The sequence below is a fragment of the Vidua chalybeata genome, chromosome 21, assembly GCF_026979565.1.
Source record: "Vidua chalybeata isolate OUT-0048 chromosome 21, bVidCha1 merged haplotype, whole genome shotgun sequence".
NCBI classification, from domain to species: domain Eukaryota; kingdom Metazoa; phylum Chordata; class Aves; order Passeriformes; family Viduidae; genus Vidua; species Vidua chalybeata.
The window spans coordinates 4,932,047-4,942,100 of NC_071550.1; positions in this window are offsets into that span (position 1 = coordinate 4,932,047).

A 10,054-nucleotide genomic window follows, 5' to 3' on the forward strand; every position below is an offset into this window, starting at 1 on the left:
TGCTCTCGCTGAATTTTGGGAGCCTCAAGCCCTGGTAACAGATGGAAAATCCTCCTTGGCACTGGGCAGGACCAGCTGAAGGACCAGGCTGCTGGGAGGATGACAGCCAGCCTCAGCACTGGAGCTGGCAAGAAGAAGACATCAGGCAGTGATTGAAAAGAGGGAAATTACAGGCCTTAAACACTTCCAGAAACAAATTTCTGATGTAAATCTTCCTTTTGAGGAATTAAAAAAAAAAAAAAAAAAAAAAGCAAGGGAATGATTCTACGCCTCCATCCCCCGGCTCCCCCCGCCCGAGGCACACACACACCTTTGCACACACACACGCTGAAATTAGTTGTGACAGCTGAAATTCTCCACTCGTCGGATGCTGTTTGACAGGGTACTTAAAAAAGGAGGAGGGAAGGGGAAAAAAAAAAAGAAAAAGGGAGAAGAAGAAGAAGAAAAGGGAAAGTGGTTTGGTATCGCACGGGGGAGGCAGGAGGGGGGTGATGTGCTGGGGGGTTTCAAGTGATACAAGACACATAATTCAGGCTTCTTGGATTGCAAAAGCTCCTCTTACCTAAAGGGCCTGCTGCCTTTATTTTTATCCAAATGGCTCAATTACTGCAAAGCCCCACAGAGAAAATTATGGATGTTTGCCTCTATTTTTCTCCCCTTGTCTCGACAACTGTAGATATTTTGTTTTCCTTCTTTCCATCTCTTTTTTTCTCTTTTTTTTTTTTTTTTCCCTCCCTTGTGGTGGTGGTGGGGGGTAGAAGGTGGCTGGGAACGAGGATGGGGAGATGTGGGGGACCTGGGGTGAGGGGTGGGGTGCTGGCATGTGGTGGCCCTGCCACCATCACACACCTTGGTCCTCTCTCCATCTCCCCTGTGTCACCTCGCACCTCTGGCTCCTCACATCCCCTTCTTCCCCACAGCCCCCACTCTCCTCCCTTCCTCCAGCCCTCTCTCCCTCTCTTCTCCCCCACCTCCCTCCTCTCCTTCCCCCTTCTCTCCTCCCCACCACCCCCTCCCTGTGCCTCTCAAAGCCACCATAATAGCAGCTTGTTTGGCACTTCACTTGGTCTCAATGAGAAAATTCCCCTCTCTCCCTCTCTTTGCCTTCGTTATTTCCAAACCCTGCAATAGCTCCTTTGCTCAGGGCTGCGGGAAGTGCCCATTTTTCAACATTTTTCTTTGGCTTATGTTTGTCATCCTCTGAATTACCGCACCGGGGAGTCCAGTCAGCCTGACACCGGGCCCTGCTATTCACACCTCTCCTGCTCCTTGAGATCATGTAGGGAGAAATTAGTTATTTATTTCGAGCACCACTGCAATGCACTTCCCCACACAAGTGTTTGTTTTGATCCCCCGCTGGAAAAGGAGGCTCCACAGGGAGCGACGGCACCGCGGCAGCGCCGGGTCTGGTTGGAGATTTGGTGAGGGCAGGGCAGGGTGTGGGAAGACACAAGGATTCCCAGGAAAGCTGTGAACACAGAGATCCCCCCCATGGTCCCCCACCATGCTGAGCTGCCTTTCTGCAGGTGCTGAGAGTTTCCAGGTGATCTTGCCCCATCAGGAAATGTGTCTGTCCGTGGTTTTATCTCTGGGTCAGACACGGGCCTGGCACCAGGGGATCATCCCAACCCGAGGTGGCCGTGACTGCAGCAGGCAGCGTGACCCAGGAGCCTCTGCCAAACGCTGAAAGATTGGACAGATTTTGTGGCTGGAAGAAGAAACTCTGTTCTGACACAGCTCACGCCGCTGGTCGTGGTCCCCAGCCCCGTTCACCACCCGCTGTTCTGCCCAGAGCCAGCCTGCTGTACAAGGGCAGCACGGACTGGGAAACAATCTCCAGCTCAGAGATGGCCCCAGACGATGGGAGAAGGGAAGGACCCTGCCACCCTTGGAGGTTGTGATCCACCTCCTTCCTCCAAGGTCAGGAGCCAGTGAGTTCCCGCTGCAGACCAGGCTGGCACCGCTGTGGCTCCATAGTGAGGATGCTGCCAATGCTCTTGAGCCCTTCTGCCTGTGGAGATGCCATGGCCAGGCACAGGCAGCACTGGCACTGGCACTGGCACCAGCAGGCTGCAGGGAAGGGGCCCAGGGAGCTGCAGCTTTAAAGAAAGAAGAGGAGCAGCGGGAGGACGAAAATGCAAAATTGGCCCAGTGGGTAGACCTGCTATTTAAGTGCAGTTGAGAAAGGAGCAGGAGGAATTACAGGAGAAATGATAGTGTCCTGACAGCTGCCATTTCCCACCACCAGTCTCCCCTAATGGAGTCCTAATGTAGTGGTGGGCTCTTCGCTGACAGCCCAGCCCGAGACAGGGCTCGTCTTTGTGCTGGTGACAGATGGGACAGTCCGGCAACAAACCTGTAATCCTCTGATTCCTGCCGCCGCTGGCTCCGCTTAACCCCTTCCTTCCCCAGCAGCCACGCTCTGCCAGGTGTGTGGTTGGTGTGGGCTCCAACCAGCTCACAGGGTCCCCCATGGCAAAGCAAGGGAACGGGAATGGGAATGGAAACGGGAATGGGAATGGAAATGGGAATAGGAATAGGAATGAGAATGCGAGGCAGCTGCCTGCATCTCCCGCCTCATCCCTTGGCTGCCGCTGGGGCAGCGTGGCAGAGGCTCAGCCTGGTCACCGAGCCGGAGCAGGCGGCAGCACGAGTCCCTGTGGGTGGCTCGGACTCTGCCCTGTGCCAATTAACTGCGCAGGTGAATGTGGGCAGGTGAGCACGGGCAGGTGTGCTCAGAGCTCACAGCGACGGCTCTGGGCTGCCTGCCCAGCACAGCGCCCACAGGGAGCCTTCCCACTACCTGGCACTGTTTCTGAACCTCCTTGCCTGCCTCAAATCAGCCCCAAAGCCGGGTGTGATTGGGTGGCTGTAAGATAAAAGGTGTGACAGCTCTCCCGCCCCCAGAGCAGGCGGCAGTGAATGCAGCTGCTCCTGTCCTGCTCCCCAGGATGCCGCGGGTGGCAGCAGGAGAAGCTGTCCAAGTTTTCCTGCAGAAAAATAAATGCAGCTACTGCACGTATTTGTCTCTCTCTGCGGGGGGAAAGGCTGGGTGCCCTGGTTGCAGAGGGGGAGATTAACCATCCTCTGATCTCTTTCCCATATCCCAAGGGGCCCAAAGGATTCCTCGGGAGGGTTTTTTGGATACTTCTCCATTAGGCAAAGGTCCAAGTCTCTCTATCTTCCCTTCCTGCATTGAAGCATCTCTCACTTGCACGCTCTCTGCCCTCCATCAGGCACCTGGATCTCCATCCCCTCCAGTGAAACCCACTGGCATCCCTCTAAGCTACAACAAAGCTCTCTCCCACCAGCATGGGGCAGCCAGCTCCTCTGGCCTTCAGCTGCAGAGCCATCAGCCCAGAGTCACAGCCACGGAGATAAAAGCCACCGGTCTGGCAGGGTGGCACCCATCTCACCCCTGCCAGAGCTCCCATTCCACTGCAGCTGCCTGCTGCCTTCCTGCCCGGAAGGAATTAGCAGGCAGGACAGAGTCCAGGGAGCTCTGCTGCATCCATCTGCTCGTCCAGGCTGCTGCAGAGCGAGGGCTGAGCTGAGCCCCACTCCTGGCTCTGTGACCATCCTCTCCAGGCTGTGGGGAATAGAAACATCCCAATCCCATATCCCTGCCCCACCACACCCTGCAGAGCAGCTGAGCCCCCCCAGGGCCAATCCTGGTGGATGCTGAGGGTTCCCATCACCCTCGGGTTGTTGGGGAGCCGCGGTCCCTGGCAGCATTAAACCCTCCTTGGCAGGGAAGGGCAGTGCGGCGCGCGCGGGTCCTCGGCACAATTAGCCAACAAGTGGCTGTTTTGTGAGGGATTGTTGCTGATGTGTTTTAAGTGGCTTTCTGAGTGGAAAATGTGAGGCGCTGGAGAGGCCGGCAGACAAAGAGGGGGATGCATTAGGTTTTATTGGTCTGCTTCGCACACATCTGACATCACTCCACGGAGCAAGTTCTGCCTGGCTTTAGGGAAAATGAAAAATAAAGCAAGAAAAAGCGGCCGAGGGTACAGGGGCGGGGGAGCGCCAGTGATTCAAGCAGGCAAGTGGGGGCTTAATAGCAGGAGACACTGGAGCAAACTGTGTCAACCAGATGGGACCCGGGTGCCGCGGGAGGAGAGGGGAATTAGCCAACCCACGCTTTGTTCCCGCAGAAAGCGCGGCCCTCTCCCCCCAGGAGCTGCCTACATGTGATATAATACAGCCCCTTTCAGCCGCTAAGCTGGCCAAGGACAAAAGTCACCAATAAATAGCGAGAGGGCGAGGTTGAAAGCAAAAGGCAGAGTTGCCAAGAGCTCCCTGCTTTTCTCCTCGGGCTGCCCGAGCTGCTGGGCATCTGCCCCGGCTGCCGGCGCAGGAACCGTGGGCATGGCCCTGGAGGTGCTGGGGGTGATTCTGTGCGACAGGAGGGGTTCTGGAGCTATGGTGCCTTCAGCAAGGGTGATGGAGCCTGTGGGGTGGTGTTGGAGTGCTGCCCATGTGTTCTTTGCCTCGATTCCCCAAGCCAAGCCATAAAAGGAAGAGCCCTCATGCCTTGGGCATCCCCCAATGTGCAGCAAGGAGGGCTGGAGGGCGGTGTCCTGGCCAGATCTCTCACTGATTGGATTTATTATTATTATTAAGTTGATGATCATCCTTTACTGCCACTTCCAGGCTTCTATAAAAACAGCATCAAGTAGAACAGGTCCAAAATCCCTCACGCAGGCCCAAACACCATGAGCAAGAAGCAGATCCTCCAAAGCAGCCCCACACCTGCTGAGCAGTGGGGCTTGAAGGCTGAAGCCATCCCAGCTCCTCGGGTTTTGAACTCAAAGATATCCCAACCACTGTGCCCCAGTGCAGAGTGCGAGACCCATAAACTGGAAGGAGGAGACCCCAAACATCTCTGGCCTGAGCTCCACCCCTGATTTAGGGTTTTCTTCCCTTCCCAAGCCCCAGAAATGCCCCAAGCCCAGCTAAGCATTAAACCAGCCGTGGGGCTGTGCAAACAAGCGGGATCCCCTCATGCCCTCCTTCCCCTGGAGGGATCTTCCTTGCCCTTGCAGAAATATTGATCCAGATAAACCAGGGAGACACATTAGCTGCCCCGGGGAGGGTCAGGAGATCAGCAGCTCAGCTGGGCCCCTGCTGCCCACGGGGTCCAGCCATGCAGGACCAGGATGGGCAAGGGGAGAACTCAGGGCCTTGGGAAGCCCCTTACGCCATGGAAGGGGCCAGGGCCAAAGTGCTTTAGCCAAGGGGAGGTAAAACAAATCGATGAGGGGCCGCCGTGACACGCTGACCCTGGCGCTGAGCCGCGGTTTTAACGCGTGACAGTAAATCTGGGCGGGGGGCTCAGAGGCAGATGGCTGGAGGGGGAGGTGAGAGAGGGCTCTTACTGGTGGGACAAGGGAAGGGCAGGAGCTCCCAAACTGAGCAGAGGCCAGCAAAGCCCCCAGGGAAGGAAGAGGAGGTGGGAGAGAGGAGCTTGGTCGCTGACACGGGTGATGCCTCTGCCATGACCAGGGTGCTGCTCATAGCCGAGGATCACTCCTGGTGGTCCCTTCCTGCTGCTGCACCTGCCCGGTCCAGAGCAGAGAGCTGTGGGGTGCCTGAGCCAAGACACCTTGAGGCTTGCTCCAAACCCGTTTCCAGATGAGGAGAAGCCTCCCTGCTGAACGGAGGTCTCCATTTCCAGCCCTCATCTCCTCACTCCCACCCCCTCGCCGAAGCCAGAGCAGAGGGCAGAAAGGCACCAACGGCTGCAGATCCTGTTACCTGCGGCCAACAAAACCTACCTGTCCCTTCCCAGCCACTCCCCCTGCCCCTCGCCGGGGGGACAGAGCAGAAGGACCCCCTGGCCCTCCCTGAGCATCGCCGGGTCGTTGCCTGCCACGATCGAGTGACCAGATGGACGGTGGGCTCAGAGCGCAGCCTCCTCTGTGGGTCCCTTGTCCCTCCCGGAGCCGGCTGAGCTTTGACGCTCTGTCCCCCCGGGGCAGCCTTTGTCAGGGCCGTGCAGAAGGGCCCCTGTGTCCCTCTGATCCGGCCCCACAGCAGCGCGTCCCCGGCCCGAGCATAAAGCTGGCTTTCAGGGACCCGGCGTTGGGAAACTCCCGGGGAAGAAGCAAGGGAGCTTCTTGTCAAACGGGGAGACAAAGCCACCTTGTTAAGGGGTTTACAAAGGCGACCATCTCCCCCTTGCCTGGGAAGCTCAGGACCGGCGACTCCCAACCTCACCGGGGGGATGGCTTTCCCTTGGAAGGATGGGAGCACTGAACAGCCGTGCTGTGCTGCAGCCCTGTGACCTGTGTGCAGAGCCCAAGGCGCCTTCTGCGCTCCCATGAGCCACTCGAAGCCACATCTCCAAAGGAAAATGGGAACCAACCACCCATGGTGGGGAATCCTGTGGTTTTCCCAAGAGTGCACCGTTGCTACCAGTGTCCCTGCTGAGGGGACGTCAGCCAGGGCTAGGGAACGCCATCTGCACAAAATGATGTGATAGCACGAGAGGATTTTCTCTCCCTCCTTTGGGAGAAGTGGTCTGGGGTTCCCTCCTACACACCCCACAGATGGGAGATGGAGCCCCAGGAAAGGATGTGATACGGACACAGTCCCACAGGGCACAACCACACAAGACCTCCCTGCTTCCCTCCTGCAAAATATCATGTCTCTTCCTTGCATGGACCCAGTGATACACTTCTTTGCCCAACAAAATAAAATTAAAGCAAAAACCCAGCAGCCCCACAGCTGCTCTATCCCTCCAGGAATTTTCTCTTAAAATACATCCACCCTCACTGTCTTTTGCAGGAAAAATCCCTGCCCCAACAAGGTTAGCACAACCTTTGGCATGACTTTTGTGGACTCTGATGGTCACTCAGCCTCTGATGGGCCCCCACCAAGCCCTTGGGCTCCCCATTTTACAGCCCACATCTGGGGGCTCCACACACCATGGCCATGTCTGAGCCACCAGGATGTGCTGCCCACACCTGTGCATTGTTCTGAGCTGTTCTTGGCAATTCCTGCTAAAATCCACGTGCATATTAAACCTCACCCCTGGTAATTACCTCTGCCTTCAGAGAAACGGGAAAATGGATGATGCCATTGGTATGCAGCAGGATGTGGTAGCCAGGGATGGCTGGTCAGCTTAAAAAAACAGAACCCCTGGGCCCAGAGCCCATCTGGGTGTGATGCACAAGGGGAAGGGAAGACCTGGCTCTCCTGCAATCCTGAGGGATGGGCAAAACAGGACAAGTTTCAGGTGGGGAGTCCCACCAAGATGCAAGTGTGATGCCAAAGAAGCCAAATTAACAGCAAGAAACTGCCACCCTTGCTCTTCCCTGCCTCCCTCCACGTGCAGGTGGCACTTTGGGAGTCCACATCTCTCCTGGCACCATCCTCACATCCTTCTCCTCTTCTCCCTGGGGAACTGCCACCTCTGGAGAGCACATCACCATCTCCTCTTTGACCCAGCATCTGTGAACTGCTGTGTGGTGACACCAGGGCTGCCAGTTCTTCACTGGGAAGCCCCAGCCACAGCTCTGTGCCTCATGAAGCCAGGCTGGAGGCAGCTCTCCCTCCCCAGGACAGCAGTAAATTGGAGTGCTACAGCTTTAAAGAAGCGTGTCTGCTCCTTGGCAGGGCTGGTGGCAGCGGGGAGAGCCAGAGGACACCTGCGGAGATCCTGTACAGCTGGGGAAGATTAGCCTTTTCCACTAGACAAGACCCATTACCATGTTCCAATATACCATCACTTCCGCTAGGAGAGCCTGCAGATGAGATATCGATTGCAGTGACCCCGGCCAAACCCTTCACCAGAGCCCGGGAGGGCGGCAGAGCAGCCCCATGGCAGAACCCGTGGTGCAAAGAGGGGGTGCACTTTCCCAAAGGCACCCCCAGGGACCCGAGGGTGGCAAGGGGCTGCCTCAGAGCTGCAGTGATGGGTGATGCCGTGGGGGGATGCACAGAAGAGCTTCAAAGGCCAGCAGTGCCCCAGGTCCTTTCCCAGGGTCACTCTGGGCTCTTTCCAGTGCAGCTCTGCCCTGGGAATGGGGAGCCCCCAGCCCATCTTCACTGCCCTCAGAGCCAGGTGGGTGTTGCAGAAACAAACTTTTCACCTTGAAAGGCCAAAATATTCCCCCAAAAACATCTTTGCTGGGGAGTTCCAGCTGGTTCAAGAGGTGCTCACAGAGTGCTCCTCACCCGCTGTTTTTCCCTCCTGGCAGTCCCAGTGCCTGAAATACCTCCCTGAGATACAACAGGGTGGAAGGACACTGAGAAACTGAGAAACCACCAGATCTTGGGAACTGGAAGGGCTGATTGCAATTAAGGTAGCAAGGTAATTAAGTGATGTCTGTCTCGCAGCATCTATCACTGCAGCCCCAACAGGAAGCACAGGCACTTTTGGTGGGTGTCCTCTATCCTTTGAAACCATGATTTCTGAGAGTTTTTCCCTTCTCCAAGACTCCCACTGGGTTTGACTTGGCTTTTCGAATACACTGAGCTCTGCCTTACCAGTACAATCCAGCCCAGCTGGAAGCAGCAGCTGGAAGCTGACACGTGATACTCCTCCAAGGCTGATGTGCCATGTCCATCACTGCCTCTGAGAGCATCCCTGTGCTTCCCGAGGAGCTGGAGCTGCCACGGTAGAGCATGCTTTACCCCGAGCCAAAAACCTCACTGGACACTCCAGTGGGTGCAGAGAGACAGGATCCCCTCGGATCTGGGCTCTGGTGTGAGTGCTGCAGGATATTCCAGGACTGAGAAATAAATGGCTTTTTCCAGGTGATGATTTAAGCACCCAGCTGGCCCCATGAGCCCTCACAGAGCTTTTCCAGCATTTCTCAAGCTTTGGGGCACAAGAAGCTTCTGCCGAGGCACTTCGTTTTGTTGTTGTTTTGTTTGGTTTCCCCCCCCCCCAAATAAAAGACATCAGCTCCCCATTGCACCAAGTTGTTTCAAACTCCAATTTTCCAATGGGCTGCTCTACCACAGTCAAGGATGGGCATGGAAGGGAACTCTCACAGCTTCCAGGGCTGCTCACTATCCCATGAGCCAGCACAGCATCCATCCCTGGTGTGTGGAAGGGAAGCAGCTCCGTTCCCGTGGTTTTGTGGATGATTCCTCAGGTGAGGTTCCAAACCCTTCCCCCACCTGAGAATGGGCTGCTGTGGGATGAAAAGGGCAGGCTCAACACTGGGCACCCAGCCAGGGTGGCTGGTCAGCACAACCTGCTGGCCACTAGCCCCACTGGGGGCTTATGCAGGACCCCACGTGCAGCTGCACTTGCAGCATGGACTTGCTGCTGAAAGCAGTGGGATTGAGGGAATGGGGTGGCCCTGCAGAGCATCCCCACCTCCCCAGAGCCCACAGGGGTTGGACAGGCTCCACCAGCTCAGAAAACCATTTCTCTCCCCTCTCCTGACAGCCCTCTGCTGCTGCCTCCTCCCAAGATGGTCGCTGCCAGTAATAGCAGGGAAATTCACATCCAAGCTGGGAAAATAACATGTTATTTTCCCAGCTGTGATGTCAGAGCTTGTCACACTTGCTGGCTTGGCAGCAGGGTGGGCAGGGCACGCTTGGACGTCCCCAAATGGCCACTTGGCCTGACTGAACTGTAGGGGCTACTAAAATGTGCCCCTTTTCGGTGGCAGCTCTGCTTTTTGCTCCCCAAACACGTTGGGAAGCAGCACATGGCTGCTGCTGGGATGGGGCTGCCCAGCTCCCTGCTGGGTACCACAGCAAGCACCGTGGTTGGTGCACCCCAGTTCCAGGGAGCATCTCTGCTCCTGTCCTGGGGACACCCAATGTGGGAACATCCCAACCCATGTCCTTCCCCAGCCTCAGCAGTGCTGAGTGCCAGCACAGCCAGAGTGTTTGCACGGTTAGGAAATCCAGTCCTTTCCTCTTTCCCTCTGCTTCCACCACAGCTCCAGGCTTCCCTCGCTGAGCCATCCCTACCTCCCAGCCGGGTGTGCAGCCTGAACATCGGGACCACAGGGACCTGCACTCCTCCAGGCACGCTGGGAGAGGGACACTGCCCAGCCCGGAGCGAGCAGTTCCTGCTCACCTCCTG